Source organism: Triturus cristatus, chromosome 1_1, assembly GCF_964204655.1.
Source record: "Triturus cristatus chromosome 1_1, aTriCri1.1, whole genome shotgun sequence".
Taxonomy (NCBI): Eukaryota; Metazoa; Chordata; class Amphibia; order Caudata; family Salamandridae; genus Triturus; species Triturus cristatus.
The window spans coordinates 592455306-592471282 of record NC_140579.1 but is presented as its reverse complement, the minus strand read 5'-3'; the positions used below and the strand labels follow the sequence as shown (position 1 = coordinate 592471282).

Below are 15977 nucleotides of genomic sequence, written 5' to 3'. Positions count from 1 at the left end.
GCCCCCTACATGGTCTGGGTTACATGATCTTAAGGCAGGGGCGTGGCCTCATTATGTACTAATAATTCAATTGTAGATTGCGGATTACAGACTGTTTCTCTAATAATGTTTCCGAGGCTCTGCTTGCTCCCACTCCAGATCAGAGACCTACTGACTTGCTTAGACTCGGCTACATTAGTAAGGCCGACTATATCAGAAGCCGCCGTATCGGCAGCAGTCAAATACACTTTTTTACTACCCCTTAAAGGGTTCTGTACCTCGCTCCTCAATTCGGAGATCTTAAATTTAAGTTCAATAGAATCAGGGGGGTTCTGCCCTCTTATGAAAACATTCCTTGTCCTAAGATTTCTGACTAGTGGGTTTAAAAATATGGTAGCAGTCCCTAGGTTTGGCGGCTGAGACCATTGAAACAATGGTTTTATTAGCTTTAGTCCGAGCCTTATGCAACCTTTTCCTAGCCCTTTTTGTTAATGGGGGAACACCACTAAGACAATCACCTGAACCAATAGAATTAGCAGCCTGGCTTATCGCTAAATTGACATTTCCTTGTGAAATGAGGCTTTTATCCTCTGCAATAGCGGAGCCCAAACATACTTCTGGCTTCCCAACATCCCCCGCTAATACCCTAGATATATCATCAAGGGGCACTTCTCGCTGAGTCTGGTGGAACTGTGTGCTCAAACTTGCTACCCTTAGCCCTAATTCATTATTGTAAATTAGGGATTGCTCTATATTTGGTTACACAACTACTTTATTGACTTCTTCTATACGAGACCCTACTATGGTCGGGAGATCAGATACTTTATCTAAAATATGTGAACACGTGCATTTGCTCAATTAGTTGTTAACATTGGTCTGGGCTCTTACCTCCAAGTTGTTTAAATTGTGTAATTTTTTTTATCTATACTGCCACATAAACTGCTAAAGTTCTTAATACTCCACCTGTATATCGAGCTTATTAGCGTGAAAATTTAAAGCTGTCGTTATTGCATCCATTGCATTCAACAAATGTCGCCACACTCCATTGTTATCTACACTTTAATGTTTAGGAGGACACTCATCTGCTAAAATAGGAACATCATATTTGTCCAAGAATGAGAGGTATGCAGAGTTCAAGGAGTTATCTACTTGAACTAAATTCTTTAGTTCCTGATCAAAACTTGTGGGCCTAGCCTTCTGAGGGGTTAAGGTTGGATGGGAGTCAGTACCTTGTTCGCTGTCACATATCCCAAGGCTGAATGGATTTAAGCCATTCATGTTTGGTGACTGGATTATGGAGTCCCCTAGACTCTCACAGACACTCCCATTCTTAGTCGTAGGCATAGAACATTTAGGAAAACTAAGAATACATTGTATTTCGCCCAAACAAATAGCAGAGACATCACATTCACATTACTCCTTTTTACAATTGTTTTGACCCAAGATTTATCTACCACCTGAAACGCACAGGTCTTTTGTGGCAGTGGCGTGGTTTGAGTTGACAACTTGTTAGATAAAGAAACTTCATGGACGGACACATAATGGACTTAGGCTTTAGCAACTATTACATGAGCATTCCCCCTTGGAGTATTTTTTACAGCTGATGCATTTAGACATAAAGGAGTAGTAGCTACAGATCTTTGCAAGCGATCTCTCATTTCTTCACCCTGAGATAGTACACTGCGTACAGTCTGGACAATTGATGGGCACGTTTGCTAAAGCAGGAGTAGATAAAGATACCATATCCTCACATTGGGCTTTATCTGGTTGTTTAAAGAACTCCATGATACTGGGCTGAAAAAACAGAGTCCCGCTAGTGGTGATTGGATTAGATACTTGGTCAACGACAGTTAGCACACGGTCTGGACTTGATGGTGCCCTAGTATGGTCTGTCGATTCCTCAAGTTCCATCTCATTATCATGTGAACAGGTTTGGATTCTCTTAACAGTCTTCTGCATTTTTTGTGGTCGAGCTTGTGACAAAAGCTGTATTGATCCCGTCTGATGACCTGATCTCATAGTGAGAAGATTTGCCACAAGACACACCTCACCACAGCTGTACTCCTGTTAAGGACCTGCTGGTAGAGGTTAAATATCAAAACTTTAAAAACTTTAAAACATAAAATACTGTATATGGGCAGCAAGATCCCAACAAAACAGCAGGATTCCAAAAAACAGCTAAAACAAGCTGCACCAGTCTACTGCTTCCGCTCACCCCCAGGGGCCAACTTGGCACATAGCCTTATAAAAATTAAGATACTGCAGCCTGGCCGCCACCAGCATCGTATTTATCCATACAATCAAATGAGTATAGGACAACAGGTCAACAGGGCAACAAATTGCTTCTGTGGATGTGGTTAAATATCAGAAAAAGCCAGAATAAACAAAAGTGCAACCGGTGTACTCAACCAGTCAACTCAGAATGCTGTTACCTGACCTTACTGCTTCCTAAGGCCAGAAGCCAGAGACCGGCTTGGCAAGGTGCCTTCTCTTCCCTTCTCTTGCCTGCCATGGAGGCTCCTGAGATCCCCTATGCAGGAGTGAGAGGTGCTGGAGTAGCGTGAGGAAGCAGTCGCATTTGCACTGGAGTGGATTTGGGGTGAGTCTCCACGGCCCAGGCCGAGACCCTGAGTACTCCAAGGGTAATAAATGAGGGCAGAAATTGAGGGCAGTGAGCAGCATACAATGAGCAGCGTGCAGTCAAGGGCAAAGCGGGGCCCCCAGGGGAGCAACCCGCACCAACCGCTTCTGCTCTACCTGGCGGCCTCCGCGGCTTTGAGTCTTGTCACCTGTAGGACTATTTTCACTGCCCTCGCTGCTCCACGCCACTCCGGCCCTCGTCCCTGCTCTCACCCTGCAGCCGGCCCGGTGGCGCTGGTGCTTGAGGCAGGCGGTACAGGGTGAAGTAAAAGCCAGCCCAGAAAAAACGGGGTATTACGGGGGAAGAACAGCAGAGAGGAGAGTGCAATCCTAGCAGCGCCCTCACAGCGTCCTCGCCGACTCCTATGCCGACGCTGTGCACATGCAGATGCAGTATTCTGGAATGCAGGGACATAGGTCCACTGCCAACAGGGTGGTTTATCTGCTTCTCAGGGGTTACAACTCCAGTGCTAGCCGACTACATCTTATAGGGAAAGAAAGAAAAAAGCGCATGAATTATGCAAGGATATTATGGGACCCAAATCAGCCCCCACGCAACCCTCACTGAACCACTGCATACACCCCTTTTCACTCACCACATGCATGTAAGAAGGAGCCTTTTCTATTCCTATTGACCTCATAGAATACCACCAACCCCAAGGTTCCTATTAATTGCATAGGAAATAGTGGTGTGAAATCAATGTCACTAAACCATAGCATAGTGCCTCAGACACCAATGCAGAGGCTGCGGCGTAAAGAGGCAAGTAACAGGGCAAAGTAGCAGACAACACAACAGTAGCACATAGAACTCCCCAGAAATCAGCAAGGAAAAAACAAGAGATAAACTTCCAAGGGTTTAGCACAAGTGGAATGTTGCGGAACAGTGCACTGCCAGGAAGAACGTGGAGAAAAGGAAAACACAATCCCTCTAATGAACTTGAAGCACCTGATACAAGTGAAAGCAAATCCAAGGCTTACCTTATGCTGTGCTAGGAGAGCAGCGTGGGGAAACACAATTGGGAGGGCGCTACATGCCGTAGAATCATGGAGATGTGGCGCGGAACAAGAGGAATTATGGAGCGTTGTGTGCTGCAAGCCGTCAAAACAATCCTGAGAGAGCTGACGAAGCCAGAATACAAAAGGAATTATAAAAAAAGGGCAGGAGCCGGAGCTGGTGCAGGGAGATCCTCCTCCCTGGAGGAATAGGAAAGGCAAGAGTGGACTCCATGTCTGGCACGGATTTATGCCGAGGCATCTCCATGACGATGTTCCATGTCACAAGAACCAGAGATCCCGTCTCGTGAGATCTCAGTACCCACATCAGAAAATGTCGGAAGGAGGCCAAAAGAAAACTGTTGCTCCACGTGAATCCAGTACCCCCACCCCTCGTTAGCACAAGGGGACGCTGCATTACCTTCCAACCTCCTGCACAACCCAAGTGGGGCATGTCTATGGCCAACAGGACAATAAATGAACAGGTGGGTGTTATTTGGTAATGGGTCGCTGTAACACGTGTTTACTGGGCTAGGGAGTGCATCAGTGCTTTGCTTTTGCCATAGACCTGCATGTGTTCTTTGCTGTCCATCACATCACCCTTGGTGGACATATGGCAGGGCAGCCATTTTGTTTAGCCAGTGTGCTTTGTTTTTGCCCTGGGCCTGCATATGTTCTTTGTTGTCCATGCCTTCTTGCTTGCTCTTCTGAACATGGTGCCAGCAGCCATTTTGTGCATTCAGTGTGTAAATCCGTTTATTCCACTTTTCTAAACCATTTTCTAGGGACATTGCTAGCAGAGGTCTATGCCGTCTTGTTTTTTTATTTTTACCTGGTATGATAGTCTAATGTGCTTGATGATGATTGTAGTATAGTATTTTTCTATGCATGTTTTCCATTTCCCCCTGCGCCTCTTTGACTCTCATAGAATTTCTCATAGTCTCTAGGAAAACACCAGAATTTCTTTTTTTTTTTTCAATTAGATTTTTCCCTGCACCCTTTACTTGCCATAGGTGTCTCATAAGCCTCTGGTGCACACCAGCAATCATTTGTAAGGATTATTCCATTTCCTCCTCTACCCCCTTCTGTCGTAGGCGTCTCATAGGCGCACACCAACAATCATTTTTTTAACCTCTTTGGTGCTCAGGGCGGCCCCCGCCTGTCCGACGTCACGGTGGGTGTGTGCGGAGGATGGCCGGGGGCCGTCTGACACACGCCCACTCATTAATTCTCCCGCACAGCAGGAAAATTTGCGCAGCGTCGAAGGGGTTAAGAATTATTAAATTTTGCCCTGTACCCCTTGCTTGCCATAGGTGTATCATAGGCGTCTGTTTTGGTGCGATGATCGCACCAAGACAGACGCTTGGGAGGAGATGCGTAGCAGCTGCACGCGTCTGTTACTGATTAAATCAGGAGAAATCCATGGACGGGACACATCCTGTTCCCGCGCCCTCGTTATCACTTCAACTTCTGGTTTGGCCCACACCAACCGGAGGCCAAACACGGACAACATTCCCCAAGCTCTGAACTACAGGCATTTGCATCCGCCCTGCCTCATCCTTAACCGCCAGCCTCTTTCTCACCCCTCACACTGAGTACCCGGCTAGGTCCAGTGTGAGTATACTCCCACTTTCTTCTCACTTGACCGGTGTTCTTCACTTCTCACATGTGGCTGCGCACATTGTTATCTTTTCAGATGTCCCTATATTATTAGGTCCTGAAGAGAGCCTGCATCCTTGGAAGGGTCGAAACGCCGTCGACATATATAAAAAAACGAATCATTGCATCAGCACTGATTACTGAGTACAGTGTCTGAAAATATTTCAGAATTGTAAATGGTCGGTTTCTGAATGATGGAAACCAAGCTGTAAATGTCACAAATGTCACTAGTCCGTTTTTTGGTTCCATTGTACACTGGGGACACTAAGCACTACTTGTTGTATATATCTGCAAAATCTCTTGAAAATTTGATATAAACTGTAAATACTCAATCACACTGTACTCGGCCTCCTTTCTGTCTGAAATCCACGTGACCCATTGTTATTGCCATTGCGCATTGTAGTATCAGTATAGTACACTATTGTTCCCACAAGATCCTTTGTTTCTTGACATACAGTACTTACCCTGGTTCTTTGTGAGTAGGGTTTCCCTTGTGTTTTGCTATTACACATAAGTGTCTCATAGGCACACTCTAGCAATAATTATTTTTAAGAATTATTCAATTTTCCTCTGCATCCCTTCCTGATATAGGTATCTCATAGGCACACACCAGCAATTATTTTGTAAAAATTATTCAATTTTCACCTGCAGCCCCTGTCTGCCACAGACGTCTCGTAGGCCTTAGAGGTCTGAAGGTTATTGACATATTATGTTATGGATGGTTTGGAATGGATACACTATTGTTAATTATTTGTGATGACCTTACAAAGTTTTATGTTCTGTTGATTTAAACTGCAAATGACACGTATAACTGTTTTTTTTCCTTGTTTGTTTTCTTTTAGGTGCACAAGAGACACCACACACATTACTGCCAGACAAAATGCAGGCAGTGATGCCACCTGAGTCCACCTCTGTTTCCGCTTGTGTTTCTAGGGCAACTGCCAGATCTACGAAAGAACTTTAGGATGGCCCCAAAGAAGGGTGTTCCTGCTAAGAAAGGTGCCAGTTAGGAGTAGAAGGAGGCGATGCCACCACTAGCATGCTGCCCGCCACCTTTTTCAGGAAACATGGTGTACTTGCCACACTCTCTGGGCAGCAAAAGGCTGGGAGCAGCGCGCCTGCATCAACTGCACCACCCAAACCTAAGGCTAAGCCCAAGTTGATGTCTCTCAGCGACGCAGCCACTGTAGTCATGGCGACGAGCAGTGACTCTGAAATGTATTTGTCTCAGCCGCAAGGACAACAGGAGCCATAGCCAGCAATAGTTCTTCCTGAAGTAGGAGCAGAACAGAAGTTTGAGCTTCCTGATGAGCAAGATGTTGCTCTTCAACCATTGGCTTCACAATCTCCAGCAAGAAAAAAAAACAAGGTACTCCACTATCTTCTCCAAGCCCCCATTCTGATGATCTGGACATGGATAGGAACCAAACAAAGTCTGATAATAGAGAAAAGAAAAATTCCTGAAAGCCTTTGAGTTATGGAAAGTGGCAATGATGACTACAAGCCAGTGATGGTCAGTCCGATGGGTAGCTCAGAGGACACCAAGATGACCCCTCCTATTTAACCTGCTCAGAGGGATAGGGTTTTACCACCACTACCGCCTTCCATATTTGTAATACCCCCACAGAGACCTGCATCCACCGCTACCACATTAGAAGTGCGCACTAAAGAGAGAAGCAAATGACACCCTACCTACAGTTTTTCAGGCACTAGCACACTAAAAAAGTTATCTTCCCAGTTTGGAAATTCTTTACCATTAGCAAGCAGGAGGATAACATTGCACTATGCTCCATTTGCCACATGAGTGTTTGTCAAGTTAAGCCAGTTTCGCACTACGGTACTGGAGGCCAAGTGTTTCATCTGAGAAAACATCACGCAATTCAGTGATTGAAGCACATAAAAAAGATAGCTGGTGGTGGTGGTGAAGAGAGAGGTGAAGCAGCTCAGTTCACAGTGATAGAAGAAGGTGGTCATGGGGAAAAAGAGGATGACGGTATTACACAAAGCAGCCATGTTCCCGTAGTGTGCCAGCAGCACCCGCATCGTAATCTCCAAATGGCACAAGACTCAGATGAATAACACGTTTGTACAACAGGGAGCTGGCTAAAATGTTAGCGCTGGACCTCCTACCCTTTTCTTTTCCTCCCTTTTTCTTTTATGGAAGGAGTGGGATTTTTAGAACTTGTGGTGGTCATCTGCCTAAAATGAAAAGGTTATCAGCCAGACCTTTTTTGCCAGAGTTACTGTTCCAGTGCTCCATCATGATGTACTGTAATTGGTTGGCCAAGCTATGCAGCAGAGTTTTACGACTAGCCACCTGACGATAGGTTAAGCAACGGATTACATGTGTATTACTGCACAGTGGACCTTTTATGTGGGGGTTAGGCAAGAACTATATGTAGTTTTCAGCACTGACGAAAGTTTTTTGGTGACAAATAACAGTTGCAATGTTCTCCATGGAGAAATTGAAAACAGTGTAAACATCTTCGAACAGCAAGGTGTTTGAATGACTTTGATCTAGAGGCTGCAGAATTGGATCTGTTGTCACAGACAATGGCAGTAATTTAGTCAAGGCAATGGCAGATGGTGGATATATTTCAGGATCCTGTTTTTGGTGCATTGCATCAACCTGATTTAGCAAGACTTTAAAATGAAAAAAAGAAAAAGACATAGTCAGCAACATACTGGGCACATGCTGAAGAATCTGCACTCAATTCGGTCATTCTTTTTAAACTAGGAGCCAGTTGAGGATCATTCAGTAAACTAATAGAGTACCAGTTACAGCCGCCATACACGATGCGCCAACACATTGGAACTCGACTTACTACATGCTGCAATGTCTGTTTGAGCAGTACAGACCAATTGACTATGTCCTTCAAAGAGGAGCGGATGCAACTAGGAAAAGTCTGACAACGGAGGTGGACAAATGGGGCTAGTCAAGTGCCCTTACACAACTACTGCTTCCTTTTGATGTTTTTACACTGAAAGTCAGCAAGAAAAACAGTATGATGAGCCCAGCAATCCTGTTGCTGTATCTGCTACAGGACCAGTTGAAAAAGGTGGTGCAAAAGTTTGCCTGTGTGAACGAAGAAGCATATGAGTTGGTTCAGAGCGTCATCCTTTCCTTGGATGATAATCCAAGGCTGCAAAACGAGAACTTGTCCTACAAAGAGTCATTATGTTCCACAATACTCGATCCACAGTACAAATTAATACTAGTAATTTTCATTCCTGTTACAGAAAGGAATGTTTCACTCTACAAGGCTTAGGTTGTTGATCAAGCGAGAGCTTGAAGAATGACTGGAAGTACAGGGAACCGGACAGAAGTTCTGGCGTGCAGGCTTCAGCCTCCAGAGGGCAGTGCTGTTGCCTCATCATCACCAGCAACAGAAGAATCCGACCAAACCTTTGCAATGGCTTGGTTTCAAGTGGTAGGGCTTAAGTCAAGTACAGAGGCAAATGCAACAAAGGTCAAGCAAGTGGCAGCACCAACAACCATTTACAAGATGGTCCAAGCCTATCTGGATGACCCAAAAGAGGCCTACCTGGATCAAACCCCTTTGGTCTATTGGTATGGGAAGATACAACAATGGCCAGAGCTTTGCAGGCTGACAATAAAGTATATAGCTTATCCGGTACTCAGTGTGTCTTCTGAGCATGTGTTCAGTGCAGCTGGCGCAATTGTCACAGTCAGAAGGAACAGTGTCTCAACTCAAAATGTGGAGTGATTGACTATGATTAAAATGTCTGTCACATGCTGCCTCATTTAGACACATGTATGGAGTGGACCAGTGTGTACACACAAGAAGCCTCCATTTGCTTAAAGTATATGAAGTGAGTGCCCCAATCCCTAGCCTTCTTTTGTCATTCCCTAGCTGGGCTGCCAGTAAAGATCATAATTAAGACTGCCCTTGTGTATCACTTCCATGGGAAAAGAGATACAAAGGCAAATGTGCGCCACGCTTGGAATAGCTAACTACTGCATCAATGAGCAATATATTCAGCGATTGATGATTCATGTGGTGGCTGGAAGGTGTCTGTGCTGTAACATTTTTAACCTTGATTTGTAATGTTTGGGGCCCATGGATGATTCTGTCTGAATGCATGACTTGCTTCCACATTTCGCTATATTTAATTTAATTACATGGTCCTTTCATGTACTTATTTGTTTAAGGTTTTTCCGAGACCAGTCAGTTTTATTACCAAAACTACACAAAATGCTCAAATTCTTTTGATTTTCTTGCCCATCAACACTACTGGTCTATTACATTTGTGTCAGACTCGGGACAGGTCTACCATAATAGCCAGAAGAAGAACGTTGGGATCACTGCCTAACTACTTCAATGGAAAACAACATGACTCAAAGACTAAGAGGCCTAATCCTGTGGACTGAAGAGAGGTACGTTGATTGTGAAAATGCAGTCAATGTCAAAATCTAAGTGGTTGTGGTCTAGGGGAGACTGTCACTGGACACATCACATGATGAACGCGCACAGCTAAATGGTATTTATATTTGTGAGATGGATCACCCAGGTACATACTGCTACTTGTCTGGGATTGGTGGATAGAACTTTCTCACTTCTCATTTTATTGCACACGTCTGCACCAGTCTATGCTTTATCCTCTTGATCCTCATCCACTATGAAGTTTACCTTGACTCTACAATACTGGAATTGTTTACATTCCACAGGTTTTCTCTTCTTCTGCACAAAAGCTCCATAACACTCCTGCGTACCAGATGGTTCAGCCCTGCATCCAAAGCAGACATTCCAAGAAGAAGAATGCATATGCACTGTCTATTTTGGTATTTTTCTTCTCTTAACAATTAAAATGTTTTCAACTATGTTGGTCCTCCTTATTTTCTATTTTTCAACCATATGTAACATAAAACTTCGATAACTTGGTACTCTAGGGCTGAAGGATTGTTTGCTATTGGTAACTGAACTGTCTTCTTCCTTCCACAACAGATGTGATGATGTGCTGCTCATTGACATGATGAATATTGTGCTTGTTTTTGTCTCACCTTTTCCAACTCATCCATTCATTCATTTATGAAACCCTCAACCCTCTTCACCAGGTTCCTAATCTACACCATAAATGGATCACACATTTGGCGGGGCAGATGTGGTTAAAGCGACACTAACTGTTATAGGATTTTCTTAACAAAACAATAGCCCACGTCAGCTCTACTACCCAGCCAGGCATGAAAGGGACATCATCTTAGTGCAGACTGAGAACAATATCTATCCAAGGATAGGCAGTACTAGTGTGCACTATGGCATAATTCACAAAGGTAAAGTAATGCTGTAAATTTACTCTTGCAGTGTAACTGTATTACCAGTAACTTTACGAGTAATAACTATACAAGTGGTAACTAAGTAGTAGCAACTATTAAAATAATAGGAGTTACTTACTACTCACAAAGTTACTACTCGTAAAGTTACTGATGGAAAAATTACTCGTCGTAAACTTGCACTGCAAGAGTAAAGTAGCACCAAAAGTGTAACTTTACCATTGTGAATCAGACCTTGTGTTGCTTACAAAATCCATGCAAAATAAAATAACCTTATCCTGATTCCTGACTCAAGGTTTCTGTAAGTTTAGTTTTAATATTATAAATAAACTAAATACGAGCTCCCTTGATTGCTTGCAAGTAGTTGTTTGTTTGACTTTTATGTCATGGTGATCTAAGTCTTGGATAATCCACTGTGTTTTCTTTCAGTCTAGTTGACTGTGATGGATAATCCTACTGAATAACCCTACAGTTAGAGTTCAAATCACAAGCATCATTCTGAATAGGTGGGACCTCATTTTGCGATGTCTTCACTTTGGAAAATCCTGCAATAAGGCTTTTGGAGTTTAAGAAAGGTAGCAGACACGGCTTAATCTATTCAGGTAAGAACTAGTTACGAAATGCGTACTAAAGTTGTTCTCTGAAAGGAGAGATTGGGATTTTTGTATATGTTGTTGTCACTTAGCAACCCAATTAGTGGTCAATAATTACAAGGCGTAGGACAAGCACATTAACTAACTAGGATACAAGTATCACTGATAGGTGGCTGGGTGCTGCAAAACGTCATCAAGCAGTAAAGTCAAGTATATAGTCAGTTTTCCATTCCCACTCTAGTAGTGGGATATACAGGACTGCAGGAAGAGGTAAGTAACCGACAAAAGAATAAATACATGGCAAGGGACTTCAGATTAGAGAACATTAAGGGGGAAAAGCAGATGTACAGTATAATGTGTGACCGTTTCAGAGGACATCTACTCGTCTCGCTCTCATCACAAAACCACAAGTCTACATTAACTACCAATACTAAAGATAAAGGCCCCATTCTGTTTTTTTTACATAAAAATCCCACTCTATCCACCCACAAATTGCCCACCCCAATCTCCAAGCAAAATCCTAACCATTTCCCTTTCCCAAATGCCCCTTCTCACCCTCTCCACTGACAACAGACCCACCCCTTCCACAAGCAAAACCCCCCAAATGTCTCTTTCCTCACCAATAACAGGGTCCCCCACCCAAAAAAAATAAGTTCAATAAAAGGTCTTTGAGGGCATCTAGATCCTTTCGGATGTCAGCCACCTCCCGGGCCAGGTTCTACTGGTCATGACTGATGAGCGCCAGCTCAGGGACGATGGAGTGGAGGAGACTGACTGTTGATGATGATAAAGTAGGGGAAGGGGGCTCTTGGTCTTCCAGTTCTAGGTTGCAGCTGTAGACCTCGGCTGCATGCAGCGGTGGGGGATTGCCGACATTGGAGGCAGGCCTGGCTGGTGCCCAAAGAACTAGAGGACTACTACTACTAATACTACTACTACACCTCCTCCTTCTCCTCTTCCTCCCCAACTTTTGGCGCAGCAGCTAGGCGGCTATCTTCTGCCAGCATGGCTGGCCGGCTCCAGCAGCAGGAGCAGCTATATGATCAAGAAAGGAAAAACAAAAACATGGATTGTGATGCTCAGCCAAAACATTTGTTTATGTCGTCTATAGTGGCACAGTGGCAGAACATGGTTGGTCCCTTAGGGGCATTGGAAGTTTTGCTGTGACTAGTCCCACACATGCGTCACATAATGCAATAGCTTTGACTGCAAGGAATGAAGCCACCAATATAATCAAAAAGGGATTTTAGTTTAAAGGATTTCGTAGAGTGAAACTGAACATAAACTTATGTGTAAATAAACGAATTAGCTGCCATTAATTAGCAAGGGATATATGTGCTGCACAATTACTTGACTATATGTGCAACATTAATGGAACCATGCAGGTGGGTCTGATAATCTGCAGCATGTTTTTTGGGCAATAGTAATAGCATGTTATTAACTTATTTTGATCAATTCCAATGGCCCTCCTCTTCTCATACTCCCTTTTCAATTGTACAACAGACTCCAAATTTAGGGGATTATAAAGTCTGACAGATGGGATACTCTGTCACACAAGTGGCAGATAACGGATATCTCGTCTGCCTTATTACAGTAGACAGTGAATAGAATCTAAATTATGCACGGTATTACAGCTAAGGGAATATATTATTTTATTTGGCACGTTTGTCACAGAGTTTCCCATTCGCCAAACTCTAAATCAGGCTCTTAGTCCCACATTAAACCTTGGCCTCCACCACAAATTATTTTAAACAAATACCTTCACTTGGCAGTGGGGAGTAAGTCTACGGGAAGGTAAGTTATAGGGACTGGGCTAGGTAGAGGTTTAGCTAGAGAATGATTGGGTGTCCCTGATCATGTATTACGCTTTTGATTAATACATTGGTTGACTAAAGAAAAAATTGGAACCGTAAATCCGTAATGCAGGCAATGAATTATAAGTCACTTGGGCAGAAAGATGTGCCACATGTGCTGAAATGGAACTTACATTTTTGGGTAGGCTGGGACAGAAAGAATGATAAACGGCCTGATTACAATGGCAGAAAAACATGTCCCGGGGATGGGGACCTCCCGCCTATAAGGCGGCATTCCCACATATGGTATTACAATGCGGTCGCCACAAAGGCGGCTGCAAGTGCCATGTTTTCTATTGCGGCAGGTGCTGCTGGCTGCAGCACCCGCCGCAATGGAAAAAAATAAAAGTTTTGCATTTCCCTGCACTACGTGGCCGTGGCAGGCACCACGGGGTGCCCGCCACATGGTGCCGGGAAAAGGAGAGGGGCACCATAGGAAAGGCTGGCGGGGAGAGGCATCGTATTCCCAAAGACGGTGCCTGGTAGGCACCGCCACCATTTTTGGGATGTGAAGGCCTCTGCCGCACCTGCGGGCTCATGGATCCCGTCCAATGTATGGCAGCTGGCTTTTCCGACTGCCACGGACCCGCCTGCCATTATAATATGGCGGGCAAGAAATGGCCTCACGATGCCGGTGAACCTGCCACCCGAAATGGCCTCACGATGGAAGTGAACCTGTCACCAACAGCGTGTCGTGGCGGATTCACCGCCATCGTAATGACTATGGGTGGGCATAATTGGCGGAGTACTACTACACGGAATTCGTGAATTTCGCAAGTCGGGCTCCCAATTAATAAACCAGAAACTTCATATACTTTTGGTAAAATAACAAGTATCTCTGTCTTTACATGCTAAAATGCATGTAGTTATTTCACAAAAGGGAAAATGAAAATTTAGCAAGCAGTGAGAGAGGTGATGATTTTGGGATCCTCCCTAACTTAGGGAGAGAACCAAGCAGATGCCTTGAAAACAAAGAGCACATCTTGCTGAATCGGTGGTGGTCCCATCCTCTTAGGACCACCCCAAGCACAGTTATGGGCAAAAGTACAATCCCAACCAAAGGCCCTGCAAAGCTTTATGGGACGAGATTAGCAGTGGGCAGTGAATATTATAGTATCCAATATCAAAATAATTCTACAAAGAGCCTCAGTTCAACTAGTCGTTACTAGGTGTCCCTCACGAGTCAAATGCAAAAGCATTGAAATAATTACATCACGCTGCAGTTCCACTAGTCGTTACTAGGTGTCCCTCATGAGTCAAATGCAAAAGCATTTGACTTGAGGGACACCTAGCAACGACTAGTTGAACTGCAGCTCTTTATAGAATTGCTTGGTCTCCCCTAGGTTAGGGAGGGACCCCAAAATCATCACCTCTCTCATTGCCTTATAGTTTTCATTTTCACAGTTCACTTTTGTGAATTGGTTATGTGCTTTTTAGCATGTAAAGTTGCTTTATCAAAGCATTTGTGGGTGCAGTTTAGTAGTTGACTCTACTACGTGGAGGAACAGAGTTTTTACCTGAATTCCACATGAAGTAGACAGACATTTTACTGTCTACCCTGCAGGGCCGAATTAAACTGTGCTGCAGCTGGGCATGGAGGTGATGGGCTGGATATCTGCCACCCTTGACAAATACAGTATTGTCAATAGGAATGCAAGGTGACTTACCACTTGTCCCTGCCATCACTGGGACTGCTCCCTCAATCTGCTGGTCCTCCTCCACCCTCCCTGGCTGGTGCTGGTGGCAGCACTGGTAGACTGTGTGCCTAGACAAAAAAAATAACACAACCGTTGTATATACAAGATTAGCCACTGAACTAATTATTTTGGACAAGGTACAACAAATTACTTAAGTTATGTTAGCTATCAGTATCTTTTATCGAAGGTATCACTTCGGGAGGTTGGGTTGACAACATTTTAAAAACCATGTAGTCAACCCAAAACTTTTTTCTCCTAATGGAGGGATAAGACTACGAACAGATATGAATGAAATGCAATGAAGGGGTGGAAGGGAAAGCAAAGGACATATGGTATTGTTTGGTAATGGTATCTCATTCCTGACATGCTGCACCGTCATTGAAACTGCTTGTATAAGACAACACTGGTGGTCCTTGACCACTTTGTCTCTGTCCCTGTGCTTTTTGACTATTTAATCTAATCAAGAAAGCCTTCTCAACCAACGTATTTGGTGAATACTTGGCCCTGCCATCCTCTTTATGTGACAAGAATTCTGTACTTTTTTGTACTACAAAAGACATGCAAAAGAAGAGGTGAGGGAAAGCTTATTAAAAATAAAGGAGCAGAAGAAAGCTACAAACAAGAGAAAGTTGGCTACAGAAACTGGAAATATAGAAAACACAGGGAAATGCAAGGACAGCAAACATTAGGTAGGCGGGTTGGAAAAAAAGTAATACAGAAGGCCATAGTACAATACTAGTGGGAATAGTTAAAAGTAAGAAATAATAATAATCATGACTTACTGGGGCCACCAGAACCAGCTGCCACGGCGGCGGTGGTTTAGTGGTGGGAGGGGTCCCACGCGCCACAGCGCCTGTGGCCTCAGATGCCCTCTTCACTTTGGATCCTTATGAAAGGAATCCTTATGAAAAGAATAAGGACGAGAAGAAAGGTGATTAGTAGTACTCTCCACAAAAAACAGCATCTCACTTCTTAAATCAGGTAGCCTATTCCTAATTTTCTACCTAAAATTACATTTTGAACTATTAATTCATTCCAACAAATGATCATTGCTTCTCCACCTTCTTTAAGTATTGATGGGCCAAGTCAGTCTCCCTATGCATACTGCACATCAGGGAGATTGGGACTGCATGAGCTACTTAAAGCCACAGAGAAAAACACTAACACCCCTGATACACTACTTTTATAATAGTGACACCCCTTAAATCACCCTAAGGGAGCACCTGGCTCACACAGGAACAGAATCCTGGCAGTATCAGTCACTTGACGC

The 15977-nt window shown here is 44.0% G+C and overlaps 1 long non-coding RNA gene across 1 annotated transcript; it reads right to left on the bottom strand.

The window, feature by feature from the left end:
• Nucleotides 1-12101: 12101 nt before the first annotated feature.
• LOC146870676 (uncharacterized) lies at nt 12102-15600 on the bottom strand. The gene is made up of 3 exons (XR_014959429.1): nt 15490-15600; nt 14678-14775; nt 12102-12192 (listed from the first exon to the last, which is right to left on the bottom strand). It is a non-coding gene; the product is annotated as an uncharacterized LOC146870676 (long non-coding RNA).
• Nucleotides 15601-15977: the final 377 nt, after the last annotated feature.